Genomic DNA, 16,357 nt, shown 5'->3' with positions numbered 1-16,357 from the left:
AATCTCTACACGTGCTCTGTTCAGCGAAGAACAATCCATGGATCTTACTGTTGATTTTTATCCAAGAGTAGAGAATGTTCGAAAGCTATGGCTAATTCTTTTCTAACCACTTATCATTTTTGCAAATCAGACTGAATAAAGTTGTTTAAAATGTTGGTGTTTATTAAAATGTCCACCGTGGGAACAAAAAATCGCAACATTATATCGTTTTATAAAATCCGTAGCTATTTTGTGTTGCGCATTAAAGTGCAAACAAAAAAGTGGAATTGTTTTTAGTGCTGGTTTCGTGTGGATTAACCGTACAGTTCTGTTTCCCACCACAAATTTACGTCCTCTCTTCATAGCGTACCATATACTCGATACATATGTATATGTGAGAAGCCACTGTAGCGGTTAGCTACGTAGACAATTAACGCGTCTGTCTCTCAGACCCTCTACTGGAAGCGAGGAAAAAGGAAACCTAGATGCCAGACGCGAATTTTCCGCGATTAACAGTTAAGCATGTCCCGTGTAAAGTTGCCGGGTGTACAAGTAAAAACAACCAGGACGAAAGACCTCGCGACTTTGGACCAGTCATTGTAGGAAATGTTCGCAAGGTGGTTCCAGCCATGTATACATAGACTTAGATAGGAGGATAAATTAGTATTATTTATAGAATCCCTTTTAACTTAAAGTTTCCTTTGATAGAAAATGTCCGTAACGTTAGTCAATTTTAAGAGAATCTATTTAACCATATAGGAATGTTTATGTGTATTCTGTTTAGACTTGTGGGAGAACACAGCTGAAAAGAAAAGAGATCTGTAATGAAAATGATCAAACGATTAAACGGTGCTGTGCAATCATACGTTCTACGAAAGAGGGGATATGTGTAGTTTGCTATGGAGGTGTGTATTATACAATCTCTGCAAAAAGAAGGCTGAGAAAGAAGCATTTTATAGATTTCTCAACATGATAAAACTCAAACAAACATCCTAAGGTGGAATCTCACCGGGGATTGTTATTTACGTTCTGTGTAATTCAGAATAGAAGAAATGATCAAATTCCGCTGAACAAATTGTGAACTTTGACTAATAAAAATGTAGAATTCAGTGCGAAAACAAAATGTTTGTGATTCTGTTCCGTTTGTTATTTCTATTTGATATTCATTTTTCGATTATGTACTTATGGGATCAAGGTTTTGTTAGCCTTCTCACTATTCACAAAGCTGATTTTGTAGGAAATAAAGCTTCAGTTTGCGCGTAACAATTCCGCTCGAGGCATCCTTGGAGAATCGTGTGCGACGGTGACAACGTGTTAGAAACAATGAATATTTGGGACAGTTCGTTCATTATTCAATGCCTTTAAATCCGATTTAATCGTTCTACCAACAGGCTCAGCAGAACGTTGCACAAGGGGCCCTCTGGTGCACAAAACTGTCCTGTAATACTTCTCATAAGTCCTTTTCTCTACGTGTGGGTCTACGTTAATTGCCATCGAGGGAACTACAAGCTGGACGGTTTCCCAGAGAAAGTTAGCCGATATTTTCCAGCAGTAGCCAGGTTCGTGAAAAACATGTACAAACCGTGAGTGTGCTAATGACGGCGTCAAAAACAACACGGTTCCCATCAACCGTTGCCTAAGCCCAATCACGTGGCCTGTGCCGATTTTCTTGTACCTTTGCGATACCAGCATCTCGCGACGCTATTGTATACACAAACATTTTAACCAATATCAGTAGAAACTACCAAATTTTTTCGACGGTATAGTATATAAAAATGGTTTACCACGTTACCTATATCTGTCGACGTAGTTTTTCCTTGTTTCGCTGCATATAAAGACAAGAAAGGGAACTAAATTTTAAATTATCTATCAATCGTTACATCAACGCATTTGCCGAGAAGCATTCGAAGAACCATTTAAACCCCTACAATATCGTTTCTATCGATATTGCAACATTCGCGTTTAATAATAAATACCCTGGCGATCAAGGAGCATTTAAACTATCGTTAGCCACAAGCATAAATCCGTAACGTAAATAATTTTCATAAAATTGCGGACTTGAAACGCTGTAATTATTACTTAAGTCGTTTATCTTACCATTACTAGGACCCCTATGTTTACGTAAACTATGGCTATCGCACCAAGAAACACATTTATGAAAATAATGAAAGTAGCGTGGTAAATCAGGCATGCAAAGGCCGTGTCACACTACTTAATCTACTTTATTATTGGACGACATCATAAACTGGAATTCTGGTTATTATAGTATTAACTCATTGTCACAGTTACACACTTATAATAGTTCATAACATGCTTTTGCATATTTCTATATTCGAAATCGTATTTTTTACCTCTTTTTTTGTAGTATTTCACTTTGTTTAGCACCTTTTTTGATGACAACTCGGATCAGATGCCGATACATTTTTATACTTAAATGATTATTTAAAATTTTTATTTGATCTCTTGCGAACGTCTTTGCAACGTGTTTCATTACTGATCGTTACAACACATACAGACTAGGATAAGATCAAACGAACAAGAAAAAGATACAAAAATTAATCGATAATTGAATTTGATATTAACGTTGTACAACTAGGCAAGTTAAAATATTCGAAATATTAAGTGACTTCTCGCTTCAAGCATGAGAAGTCCACCGATGATCTGAAATGTTTAGCTGGTTGTTACGTTTGTCCGACGAAGGAAAAGTTTTATTCACTCGTTGAATTTTAATTTCGACGCGTATGGATATTTTTCTTCGTCCTTGTAAATTTAAATTTAGAGTGGAACCTGGCAGAATAGAACTTCGTCAAATTTATTCGGCAGCTCCTTTCCAAATTGTCGTTCACTGATCAAAGAACTTTAATGCAAACGAAATTTATTTTACTAACCCTTTGCTGAAGTTTTGACTTCAGTCTCGATGTAACAGGATTACAGGAAACATTCTTCGCGACAATGCTTCTCGTTTACACTGCTGAAAGAATACTGATTCTTCCAAACTACGGTCGATCGGTCTAACTCTACAAAGACTTCGAAGGAACACTCTTGACTGTCCCGAAATTCGGACGATACAAGAAACGCAGGGTAAACAGTTAAGAAAAATAAGAAGTCGGTCGGCCGTTCGAGTTTGGGTTAATTATGTGCATTATTTGTGACTGAAGGAACCTCAAATTCGCCTTGCATTTCTGTTCTTTTGGTCATTGTCGTAACTAACTTCACAAGATACTAACGTAATTCAAGTGCTGGCAGATAGTTCGTTGGCCCGTTGACTACAAAAGCGGTGTATATAGCATACGACGAGAGTTTCAGTGCAACTTAAAATGGTGTAGTTCTTCGCATAAAAATAAATCGAAACTTTAAATTAATATTTGTTTTTACGAGACTTCGTTTTCGAGAAAATCTACACAGTATACGACTAGGTTATCACGCGTGTTGCATCGCAAACACCCGGCGTATAAACGCATTTTAAAACACTTATAATACCATAAAATCAGCTCCGCGCCAGCTCACAGGCACTGCGAAAGATGTTTTGCATTGTTTATTACTACCTTCAGACCCTACGATATCTAACCATAAATGTTTCGCGGAAAGAGTGCTCGGATAAAGTATCTAAAAAATAAATACAATTACGAACTACATTGAAATAGTATCGTAACTATAAACCTTGGTGTATTGGAATCTAATCAACGAACTTAATTAGATTGATCTCTGGAAGGAATTGCAAGCTGTATCGGATCAGATGTGTTACTCATCGCTACTGTTGGTTATTCTCTTTACAAATAACATTAAATTTCCTGTATCTTCTTTGCCTGTATCTCGTCTCTTTTGCACAATTCCGACTACACTTTACCTTGTTACCTTATATATGCACCTTTTCGTCCAGGTATGTACAATGTAAACGTTAAATAGAATTAAAAAATGAAACGAATCTACGCGATAGAATGATGTAACCGGAGATAGATCACTGTCTCTTGTTCTCCTCTTCCGCAGCGCTAATTTTACCTCGGTAAACATGGAAAAAGGAACACTAGAACGCAAAGCGTAAGAGAGAAAGGAATAACGCGTAACGTTATTTCGCGAGCGTAAATTCTTCCGGAACGTTGAGATCGAAAATTGGCGGTGTGCATCTCTCCGGCACTTGGTGGCCCCTCTACCACCCCCGATCGATGAGCGAACCACACGATACAACGTGAATTTCTTTGTCCGAATGCACGTTGATAAACCGCACGATCCGCGCGAAAGAAACAAACCGAAGCCACTTCGGTGTTCGGGATATATAGGCCCGGTCGAATGGGAATGCGGGTGTGTACCGTAGTAGTAATACATAATAAGATATGAACGGGGGGCGTGCGGCATAATCATATATCATAGGTTAGTGCGGCATGGCAGAGGAGTATTCCTCCGTACCACGAAGAGGTGCACACACTACTGCAGCGGATACAATCACCGCCTTTACCGACTGCCGCCCGCACACGGAAGGACTATCCGCTTTAATGCGGGTTCTCAAACTTTCTGATAGCACAAGCCCCTGTTATAGTGTATAAATTCGTGCGGCTTTCCTTCCGTTTAAAATTATTTACCTTATTAAAGTAAAACCCGGCGCTAGACGAATGAAGTCTATTCCGAAGTAACTAGGGAGGGTTTAACTCGTACACGATGCGCTGCCATTCTTCACAGTAATTCTCGCTTCGAAGCGACCATTTTAATGTCGTGTTTAAGCGATGGTGTCATCCGCTTCACTGTTTACGTTTACGTAGCGGTAGATTGCGTAGTAGTAGATTAACGCGTAGATTGATCTATTCGCGGTAAAATTCGACGTAAGATTCGAGATAAAAATCGCTACCTTCCCCGCTTTCGAGTAAAGTGACGCTCATAGTTTTGTCACTTAAAAGTGGGAGCTACTGTAATTAATTATGACCCGTAAACCTACGTTTGATAAGTTAATCTCTTCGTGGATGCTAGCGCGAACAAATATATTTTATTTTTAAGTTATTTCAAACGTTATAATGTTGAATCGCTAATGAAATATTTAGAGTTAAATTTATTGACGCTACGACACGACAATTACATTGTTGCATAATTAATAAATATCCGCCATTGGTTGATATCAGTTTACATTTTTATTCACTTCTAACAAAATAATTTTTCTCCGAAACGATTAAATCTTTCACAATGAAGCGTTTATGTGCAAAAACTGGTTCAATTGAACTCAACTGATCTTAACTGAAGTACAAAGGAGTCACATTTTATTATGTTTACTAGTAAAGATTGCAATGTTTAAAAATTTTAAAGATAATAAATGTTTAGCGTAATAAGTCAAAAATAAGTCGAAACGTAAAAAACCGTTTATATTTAATTTCACGTTTCTTTGTTATTCGGGTCATTCGTTTTCAATTAGGCCTATAGTATTAAATATCAACTTCAAAGTATAATGAATTCAAACGAATTAAAAGTCTACACACGCTGTTTAATCATAGAAGAAAAGACGTCGTAGAAATTTGTTACGGTGTATGGAGAAACGAATTGCTTGCAAGAAGTAAATCATTGGATTTGTTTGGTAGTCGTACACTCTGAGTGAAAAGTATAAAAGTGATCGTTCTCAGAGGAAATTCTTTCCTATTAAGTACAGCAGCCAGTATGTTAAAGATTCTGAGAAGTCGTGTACTATTGATACTTGCTTCTTTCAATTTTTCTTGTCCTTCTTTGATAAGAGTCGTTTAAACTACAGTGGTCTGTGCATACACACGGATTGACATCACTATTTGCACCGAGCATGTGTGCAATTGCCTGGGATTTCGGTGCAGTTTCTCTAACTTTTTAAACAAGAGCGAAAAGTTAGCCGGTGTACCCCACGGAAGAGTAAATGGTTCGATCAATGAATAAATAGTAAAATAAAGGGAAAGTTGACGTAAAGAAATACTTTTTCTGTGTGCGCTGCAGCACATGAGAAATTGTGTCGAGTTGGCCACCGAATCGATTGTAATTCTGTGAAACTATATAGACTGGTTTAAAAATTGACCAACGAACTTTTCAGTAGAGACAGAGGAGTGGCGAAAGAAAAAGAAAAGATTAATAAAGTTTCCCGGTTAACCTTTCTACTCACAATCTTTCAACTTAAATTAGTGCGCGCTTTATAGTCTGCCAGTTTAAAAGAACGAGGAGCAGTTGAAAACCATAATAGTAATATTATAGATTCCGTTTCCTGAATTTAATTTATACTTTCTGATGATGTGAAATATTTATTCGATTAAATTTTTTAATTTGCCAATTACAATGTGCACAATTGACTTCTTGGCATGAAATCTTGGTTATTTTTATTTAAATCGATTAATATTTCGTGCAAAGTGAATATTTTCATCGTTAGATGTTTTCAGTTAATACTTCATTAGCATTGGAAAGTAAATCACAAATTTACAGTATCGTATATTTGATCGAAAGGCATTCTTTTTAATTACCGTAGACAAGGAATAGAAATTGTGTACCATGGACGATATGTTTAACTACGTCTGATATATTTAACTTGTCATAAAACTAGATGACATTTTACAATTTTGAAATAAAAGAACGTAGCCTCTACACTAACATTTGCGTTGAACTGTTAGGTTGCAATACTGATCGTCTAGTGCTTCTTATTTATCAAGGCGTTATTCAAAGTTAGATAATTTAGTTAGTGAATTAATTTGTTGTAATGTTTCTTACAACAAATTTTTTAGAATACTTTACACGTTGAAACTTTCGTTCGATAAGTGTTTGTTATTAAAAGGAAATTGTTCGATACATAGATACATTCATGACTTCGTAAAGTTTTTTGCATCGATGGTTATTTACACACTTGGCTTTCCTGGACAATTTCATCCTAGAAAATACGCAATAACCTTGGATGACTTTCTTCGCGCAAATTCCACGCGATAATTTCTTTTTCGTGATGTTTTTGTACAATTTATTGGGGTTACGAGTGCGACAAGGTTAGGGGCGGTAGGTAGCATGACCAAAACGGTTTAGGCGCGGCACCTCATAATCAGATGAAGATCAGTCTCGTACAGGTTAAGCGCTCCGAAACACTCCGTTTCCTGAGAAACGCATCGAAGTGGTGTGCATTTAGCACGCTAAAACAGGGGATATTTTTTGTCCAAGATGTTTCGTATCTAATAAATAAGACCACAAATTGAAAGGCTACAATTCGGTTTTTAAGAATTTTCTTACAAGAAAGAATACAATTGGCAAACTTACCCATCATTACTAGATGATTTGGCGCGTCATGTATTTCAGTAATACGATTTCGATATAGATCTTTCAAAAAACAGATTCATAATGTTAAAACTGTCGCCAAAGTTTCGTTTTAAAAGAAGATCAATTCCAAATTGATGAAAAGATTGTTAAAGTTTCTCGTTGGGAATAAAAAGGCAATGCCACCCTGTTTCACGATATCGTTACAAAATAAGGCTATACGATACCGAGTCCTTTGCACTTTTAAGAACATACGTGTATTCGATTCAACGACTTGACAAACACTGCGTCTTAAAAAGTGGACGTGGCACCTGATTATGCAGAAATGCCAGTTCATCCAAGTTTGATACTTAAACCCTTTGCTGCTTCTACTTTACAGTTGTACTTACAAGGAAATATCGCTCAAACGATAGAATGTAATACTCGTTTGATAGTCCTTGCCTCTTTAGCAAGTTCAAGGTATCACCGGTTCGAACGTAATTTATGACAGAACCGTTACGAAGGATCGTCACAAAGTGTGGTAAAGACCTACAAAGAAGATGGTTGCATGCCTTCGCGGAGAATGTAACCGTGTATCGCGTAAATTCCTTACGATACTATTTCCGTGACTTACTACCGCAGCAGGCGAGAAACGTTGGTGGTGCCGCGGCGACTAATGGCGCCATGTGGTTGGAAAATAAGAAGATATAAGTAAGAAAACGTACAAGCAAGCCCGACACAGGGATGGCTGCAACGAACCGTAATGTCGGACGACAACGAAAGAAGCGGCTTCCCTTCATCATGTGAAAGTCCGAAACGACCTTACGCCATTAAATGTACTTATATAAGATAGTAGCCGGTAGTCGGCCGAGCCCGCATCAATCACGATAATAGGACAATAAATATCTGACCGACAGGCGACCGGCCAGTTAAGGTCAAAAGTGCAGCAGCTTGCAATTTCTGCCCGACTTCCTGCCGATGCCCATGGTTAGTAGCTCAACCTTCGCGTCGGCAATATGTAATTGGTTCCCCACCGCCGTCTAAGCTTCGCATTAAAGTATCACGTCGAGCCTAGGAATTTCTGCGTTCGAGTCTATAATACCGTATATCGAACAAATATAACGAGCTTCTTAAGTCAGTTAGGAGAGTAAAGCGATCGTCGGCTACGAATTATTAAACGGATCTCTGCAGCTATTGCAGAATTGCTAAAGCGGTATATTGGCTATAAAATGTTCATCGAACACGGTTATCGAGAGGCGCGTATACCGTTCGGTCAAGTGATAGCGGATTACAAATGCGCATCTATAAATCACTGCAGAGATCTATCTTTCTTCCCTCGTTATTCTGTGTCTTGGACACTGAAATGTACCACTTTTGCGGTTCAACTCAACTCTCACCGTGACGTCAATTAGTCCGTAAGCTGGAACTGGTGCTCTGGCCCGCGAAAACATCAGTTATCCATCCCCAGGTCTAGTGAAATTTTTTCTCCCTTTCTACACCACTAATTGTAAGCGTGGTTTGCCATCAGACTTCACTCTCGCTTGATCGAGCTACGTCTACTCCTGCTTCTGTCTCTGCCGTTTCACTACCTCTATATCGCTTTTTCGTTGCTAGGCGATCGGTCCGCCTGATTGACTCCTTTAAAGACAGATTACAAACTGGCAATTATGCCATCTCTGTTTCAAATATAGAGGAATAACGACCTGGCTTTACCAGGCTACACGGAATGATTATCTACAAGTAAAATGGTCAAGCACTAACAGGCAAATGACTTTGAATGGCCGATATATTTGAAACTTAGTGCAATGCTCGAAAAATGCATCTCCAGGACAACTTTGAATTAATATCTTGCAACCAAGGGCGCTACTGTCTTGATATTCTGCAGATTATATCACATTTTAACGAAGTTCGGTGATGAAAGGTTAGACCAACGAGAATTATTTTTTCGATAGAAAAAATGAGTTTTTTCACTCGGTTTTAAAGAGTAACAATCATTTGTCATTTACAATACTTTTAATGTAACGTTTCGATTCGGGTTTCAGGTTCTCTTGAGAAGATTACAAATTCTTCAATGATCTTATCATAGAAAAATACAATAACATCGAAATTACGTGAATAGAAAATATTATAGAAACTAACGAACGATGAAAGAATCAATCCTATGAAAATAACTCGCTTAATATCGTATTAATATTGTAAGGTAACTTAGCACCTTACAAATTGATCTCATTCAACACAACTTTTTTACAAATGTGTTGGAATACAACGACATTGACCCATGCAGCGCTTGAGAAGTCAAGGCATGGGAAATGAGCTCGATACCGACCTTCCTATTTTTTCGGTTGGTGTGCCGACGTAATCGTTACGCTCCGTTCAGTTGTTCATAACCATGCTTCGCTGCACGACTGTATCATATTTATCTCAAAAATAAACGTCCTATTTACTTTTTCGCTTGTGCTCAACAATTCCATAATCACAAAAAAATGTATTCGACAAATCTTTTTCTAGTCGAGATAGTTATGTAAGATCAACTATATTACGGGTAAAATTAGAGATTAAATACTCGTTACAAATCAATTTCGATTATCGAAATAAACGTTCTATTAAAGAATAGTTCTATCAACGAATAGAAATTAGCGAGTATACACGGTCTGTTTAAGAACTTCCTGGATTATTGCAATGAAAATTTATCCCTTCTTCGTTCAAAAATATGGGAGAATTTTATTAATGAAATCCTTCGATCTAGTTTCCACCCTTCTCCAAAAATCATTGAGTGGGCATAACGAGTCATTAGAAGCTGTTTTTATACATAGTTTCCGAAATTGTCTTTGCTCTTAGCCTCAGCCACCTGGATCTCTTCCATCCCCTTTTTCACTCTACTTTCTCCTGATGGCGAGGCTCAACTTGGGGGAAAAAATTTATGGGGACCAGATCGGGTGAGTAATGGAAATGAAAAAGTAACAGCAGTTGTTGCTTCGCCAAAAATTTTGCGATAATCCACATTGTATATCGGGGAGAAGTCGCGTTTTTGTTACAATTTGGATTTTTTGCGCACCGATTTATCGCAAAAGCCGATTTTAATAACGACGAGTACGTCTATCATTAATGGGCCATTAGCTACAAGAAAAGTAAATATATATATATATCTTTTTTATTGTTCCGGTAGGTCAGCTAGCTTGTGAATCGACCTTCGATAGGTCTTTTAAATCGCTTGAATAGGTCGACCGTTCTGCATGTTTCTTTTCCTACATAATTTTTATTAACCCGTACGATTCCAATTGTATTTTGTCCAATTTAAAGCCAAAATTCACGGTTGCCCTCTGCTGCTTTGTATTAAACTCGTGGCTACGAAAGACATCGAAACCATGTTACTAGCATATTATTATATCCAAATTAGAAGAAAATGGACTCATCGTTCTTAATTTTTTACTTACAATGTTTGTTTAAATCAATAATACGTACCGAAAATTGAAAGAGCTTTGAAGAATTAAGAGCAAAATTGTTCTGTATTTTGAAAAATTAAGCACACAAAATACGTTACACGGAGTGCACCATACTTTAATTTCTAGAGCATAGTTCTGTATACAGCGATACGGAGAATATTTTCAACTTCTGTATTAATAAATCTTCACGAAGACTAAATGCCTTAGTTGCATACATAAACTTATTTCTGTTTAATTCTACAATCACAAAATTAGAGTTCAATGCTTCAAGTCCGCACAATTTTTATTCCCATATTTATTGATAATATATTTTATATTGTAAGCTTTAAATATATTTACGTTGATATTTAACTTTCTAAAAGTTGTAGAAAATTTTGAATCGCGGAACAATGAATAATTTTGCGAAACGGATGAAACATTTCTGATATTTCCCTCGAGCTGTTGGTCGTCAGCCCTTTAAGTAACTAAAAATGAAAAATACATACGTAACTCGTGTACATTTCCGCCCTACGGTCGTAAAGTGAAGTTACATGCACTTCGGTCGGTGAATGAAAATTTAAACTCGACTTTCCTGCATTACATTTTTATATTGCGGATAAATAATTATTAGAAATTAAAGTATATATTTGAATGTTTACTACCATCCTCCCGCATCCCATCGAAAATCTTTACAATCTCGACGAAAAATGTCTTGTTCATTGAATGCATCTCACGAGATAGCCGGCATAAATATGACATACAGTAGAGGTGGGCATGACCCTAGCGCGCATTAACTGTTCAAAACTACGACATATAAACTTCCTTCTTCTCTTGTATAAACTATAAAAGGACAGGCTCTGGGCCGACAGACGACTTCGCAACCCGGACTAACTATTAAAAGTTGCAAATTGCTGCAGACACACTGCGGGCCCGACGTTAGCGTACCGACCGTCTTGGGCACTCCTCCGTCCTGTCCTAACTTACTTACTTACCAGACTTACTTTCTTACTTACATAGTCACTCGCTTACTTACTTATTCCTAGCCCCGTATTCTTTACCCTTGCCTCTTTCTGCGCCACAGTTTCCTCGCTTAACATTACTTGTTCATGTTCTTTCCTCGCATCTGCCGCAACTAGTCTGCTGGAACTCCCGAAAGATGTAGTAAATATACTATACTTAGGATAACGAAACAAACTCACGACGCTCGCGTATTATTTTTCGCATTTATTAAGGCCGAACTTTAGCGGAACTCCCTGAAACAGCTGCCTGCCGGTAGTACGATTATAAGCCGCGTTCAGCGATGGGTGTTGATCCGATTATCGACTTATGATTTTCGACAGAAATGAAAATGAAATATTCATTCGATAGTATGGACGCGAATCGACATAAATATTATATTGTTGTACGGGCTCGTTAATCTCTATGTTGGTAATATTTATACTAGTTCACAGTTACCAAACTCCAATACCGATTTGATATTTATCGGTCCATTGGTTTCCAAAATTATATTACACGTGTTTATCGTCGCTGTTTTTCATCTCGTCGCAATCGCATCGAGTGACGTCGAAGGGAAACAAAAAGATCTACACGACGCGAGCACTTTGTTTATTACTTTGTCTTTATTAAGTGGAGGTAATTATCATTTGTGAATAAAATTCGATATAAACTACGCTGATTCGTTCAACGACTAATTTCGAGGGTTCGGGATACTTTCATGAGGTTCCAGAGAGTAAAATTATCTACGTTTTTATTAGACTTCGAGATTCGTATTAACACTGGACGTACTAAAATATTATATTATTAATCTAATGAGAGAAATTCTATTGTTGACTTATCGATTGAATCGTAATAAAAAATGTAATTCTACCGGGATTAATGATTTATGAGTTAATCGTGTACCATGATTATATTCACTTTGGTTACTTACGCTGGTCGTTCATCATGATTACATTTTGCTCAATATTGCTCAATATGACCTCCATGAAACATTTTCCTACTTTCCTTCAAATTAAAGTGTTTATTCGTTTTCTTGACTCTTCTTACATTATTTCTCTTTCCATGGCCTATCCTTATACACACCTCCACTGTTTCCATGACCCTTTCTCGCATCTTCCACAAATTTTAAATATTCAATGCCATAGTATCCGCACCCAATTTTTCTTTTCTCTACCGACTCCCCTGCCAATTAAAACAGAAACGAAGTTATCTTCCGAGGCACGGAACCAGATTGGTTAGATTTCCGCGAATGGTTGAACCGAACGCATCATTTTTGACCAGGGAATTTAGAAGCATAAGTTGCTTAAGTTTGCGCTTGCTTATATTACAAAACACAGAGTATTGTTCTTACGAAGTTAGTGTAACCATTTATTACCACATCATAGAATTTGCCTATTAACCTACAAAATAACCATCTGGACTTAAAGTTTTTGGGAGAGCTGCGGAACAACGCGATTAAAAGTACCAACTTTTATTTCTTTCAAAAACGTGAGTAGTCTCTATTTGATTAGAAAATTAGATTTCGATAGATAATCGTTTGATATTGTCCAAAATAGAAAATATTGATTTACAAAATAGAGCCCTACTGGAACTCATTTACCTACCGTATTTAAAGCGAGAAACTTTATTTTGCAATAATTCTTGTTATGTATGCCTTTGTTGTAAAAATAACGATAAGTGGAGTATCGATAGTTCTCTGGCAGGCAGAAAAGTATTGTAAATAAATATTTTGTGACATCATGTAGTGTAGGTTGTAAATCAGGTTATTCAATAGATACACTCGAAATTTGGCCACAATTGAAGAGTTTACGTTCACATCATTTCAAATCCGTAATATTAAAAGAAAAAAAAATGAAGACTATGTGCTATAACATTTTCTAGTACGATGCTTTATGTTAGTAATAAAGTAGGATGATTCGCTGTAATGTACTTTATATAAAAAAAAAAAACATGCTTCAAGTAATTATCAAAAAATTATGATTCTGTTCAATGGAGCACATATTGGATTTATAAAATTTTACAAATAAGCTCTTCGATCGCTTCAGTTGTTTTTCCGTGTTTATACGTATAGATTATTGTCCTGCGGGGAAATTTATTCCTCGTTTATCATGTTCATAAATACTCATTACATCGTAAAATGTATGCATTCATTTATAATCATTAATACGTTTACATGTTGCATCTTTTTCCACAGGAAAAATGTTTTTAATTCGATTTAAAAACATTATAAAGGATCGCCATACGCAGGATTGAATAAACTCAAAATTGATTCAAATTAATTAATTCGTGTGTGATTTTATTTGTATAAGTGTCTATTTACTAAACTCTCTCATTTATCAATTCGCAAATAATGCGAAGATGATAATAGGTAGAATGCAATTTGTCATTAACCTACGAATTAGGTACCGATAACATTGCTAATTATTAAATTTTCGTTTTGTAGACATATTTAATCAAACGAGTTTGTATTTTACTTCGTATATTATTTCACGAGAAATGAATATCGGTGCAAGAACTCTTTTTCGATTTTGAAGTCATAAATTTACTCTTGCGAACTCGAATAATAGAAATTGCAAAGCATGGAATATGGATACTTTAGATAAAAATTAATTGGATCTTTTATTAGCTGAAAGAGTACTCGTTAAATATAGAAATTTATTTAAGATTTTTTTTGAAGAATAACTCGGTAGTTTTATCGAAAGTTCGTAATAGTATTAGTAAAGATAAAATTACGGAAATTTTCAGTCTATCAAATTAACGAAGCAGTGATACTCAATTTGTTTTTAGTTTTGTAGAATTTTCAGAAACGTCGATGAAAATACAATATATTCGGTGTCAGTAACATATTTGAAATATTATTCCAACGTGTTAACAATTAACTATAATTCGTAAGAATGAAATTAACGTACAATATAGTAATTTATGCGATCATGTGCGAAAATATACGGTAACAATGTTACAGACGTAAATGAATACTGACCTTTGTATGAATTTTACAATTATATGAAAATAATCAACACGAAAAGATTTCTATGCGTAGCCAAATATCTATTATTCGAAGAGGTTTAAGATTTATCGTAGCTATCATCTTGAGTTTCCTTAACAAGTTACAGTTTTACGGTCCATATATTTGGTGCAGAATAATATCCCCTTATTGCTTCTATTTATTCAACGTGAGCGACTCAACTCGCGGTCACAGGTGAGAGCATATCCTTACCTCGTGTGGGATCAAATTTCACACATTATTAAAAACCACAATTCGTAAATTTATCACTTTATCCGAAACTTCGTAATTCTGACATTAATGAATTAATCGCGCACCAAAGGGAATCGTATTTATACGTATAATTCGCTTTATGGGAGAACATAAGTACAGGATTCGTTATATGTTGTTTACTCTCTTCGTCGCACATTGCATGCGTACATCGACCACCGATTTTAAAATGTAGTTTAAAAACAATAAGTCGTTCGATAAACCAGAAAATGTATCACTGGTATTAGTGAACTTAACCATTGACGATTTTCTTTGCAATTTAACATTGGTATCACGTTGTAACGACTAATAAAGCAAATGAAATGCGCATCGTTGCCCACCGGGATGCGTGTAATGATATGACGCTAAAGAGTATTAACGGCGTTTATTTCACCAGTTAGTTGTGGCTTTCCATTTCTGTTCCTAAATATATCCTACAAAGTGTTCCCTGATCTGCGGCGCGTTAGTAATCGAACAAAGCACCGCATCGGCGTAAACGCTTTATCGAGCACCGCGGAGTATTTTGCGTCCATTCGCACATTTCGTCGTAATTCGGTTCAATTATCATTTGATTATATCGAATTCAGAACCACGTAGTTAGCATAGTTCCCCACACGCGGTCGCAAAAAGTGGTTCGATGGATCTACCAATTCAATGTATTATTCGTGAAAATGAAGATTCGGCTCAACATTATATCATAATATAGGATATATGCACACGCATAAGATGTTACAGGCTGATTCCTTCAAAGGTATTAGAATCAGCGACGACGTTTTGTTTGCGTTTCTTATGGTTCGGTGAGATTCGTTAAACAATAGATAGATCGAGGATGGATCTGTGCAAATTTGAAAAAATTGTTTCCAGCGAAACATGCGACGAAACCTACCAGAAAATATACAAATTTATGACGCTCTTCACACTTCTGTTCTTTATATCATACATATACGATAAACAGTCGTGTTATAGTATAAAAGAAACGAAAAGAAATTACATCGAAGTAGCAAGTATGATTACAATTCTTCAAACTTTGTTAGTAATTTCTATAGGATGTGCACTAATTTTCGTGATGTTTTCCTAAAGTATAGTAACTATGATATAAATCGCAAGCAGCGATAAATTCTTTATCTCGAGTATACATTTTAAGTAAATAGAAGATACTTTTAGAGAATAAAATTGGATTCATTTTGAAGAATATCGTAGAAACGTTTCACATAAATTGGCCCAATTTTTTCTCGCGCTCGAAATTGAATAAAGCAAAAACTCGTCTCGGCTTCGGATTGCTTCGCCTTTTAGTATAACTTCATCCTTTCTTGGCTTGCAACCGGTTTCACCGAAATGACTTTTACTATCTATCGAATATCAGCAATGTCATGGATAGGTACACCGTGATGCATAAAGAATCCAGTTTATGGCGTCTGTTAGGACTCGACGATATCCGACACGTCCCATTTCCGCCAACCGACGTCTTTTTGGCGGTGGTGCCGCTTCCTGTTGCTACGGACGA

The 16,357-nt window shown here is 36.5% G+C and overlaps 1 protein-coding gene across 1 annotated transcript in view; it reads left to right on the top strand.

Annotated features, from left to right (window-relative positions):
- Positions 1-16,357, top strand: part of LOC143143838 (cytotoxic granule associated RNA binding protein TIA1) — an 833,023-nt gene that overhangs the window by 329,038 nt on the left and 487,628 nt on the right. The window lies entirely within an intron of this gene.

Source organism: Ptiloglossa arizonensis, chromosome 1 (assembly GCF_051014685.1).
Source record: "Ptiloglossa arizonensis isolate GNS036 chromosome 1, iyPtiAriz1_principal, whole genome shotgun sequence".
NCBI classification, from domain to species: Eukaryota; Metazoa; Arthropoda; class Insecta; order Hymenoptera; family Colletidae; genus Ptiloglossa; species Ptiloglossa arizonensis.
The sequence above is the reverse complement of the archived record's forward strand: the minus strand, read 5'-3'. Positions and strand labels throughout refer to the sequence as shown.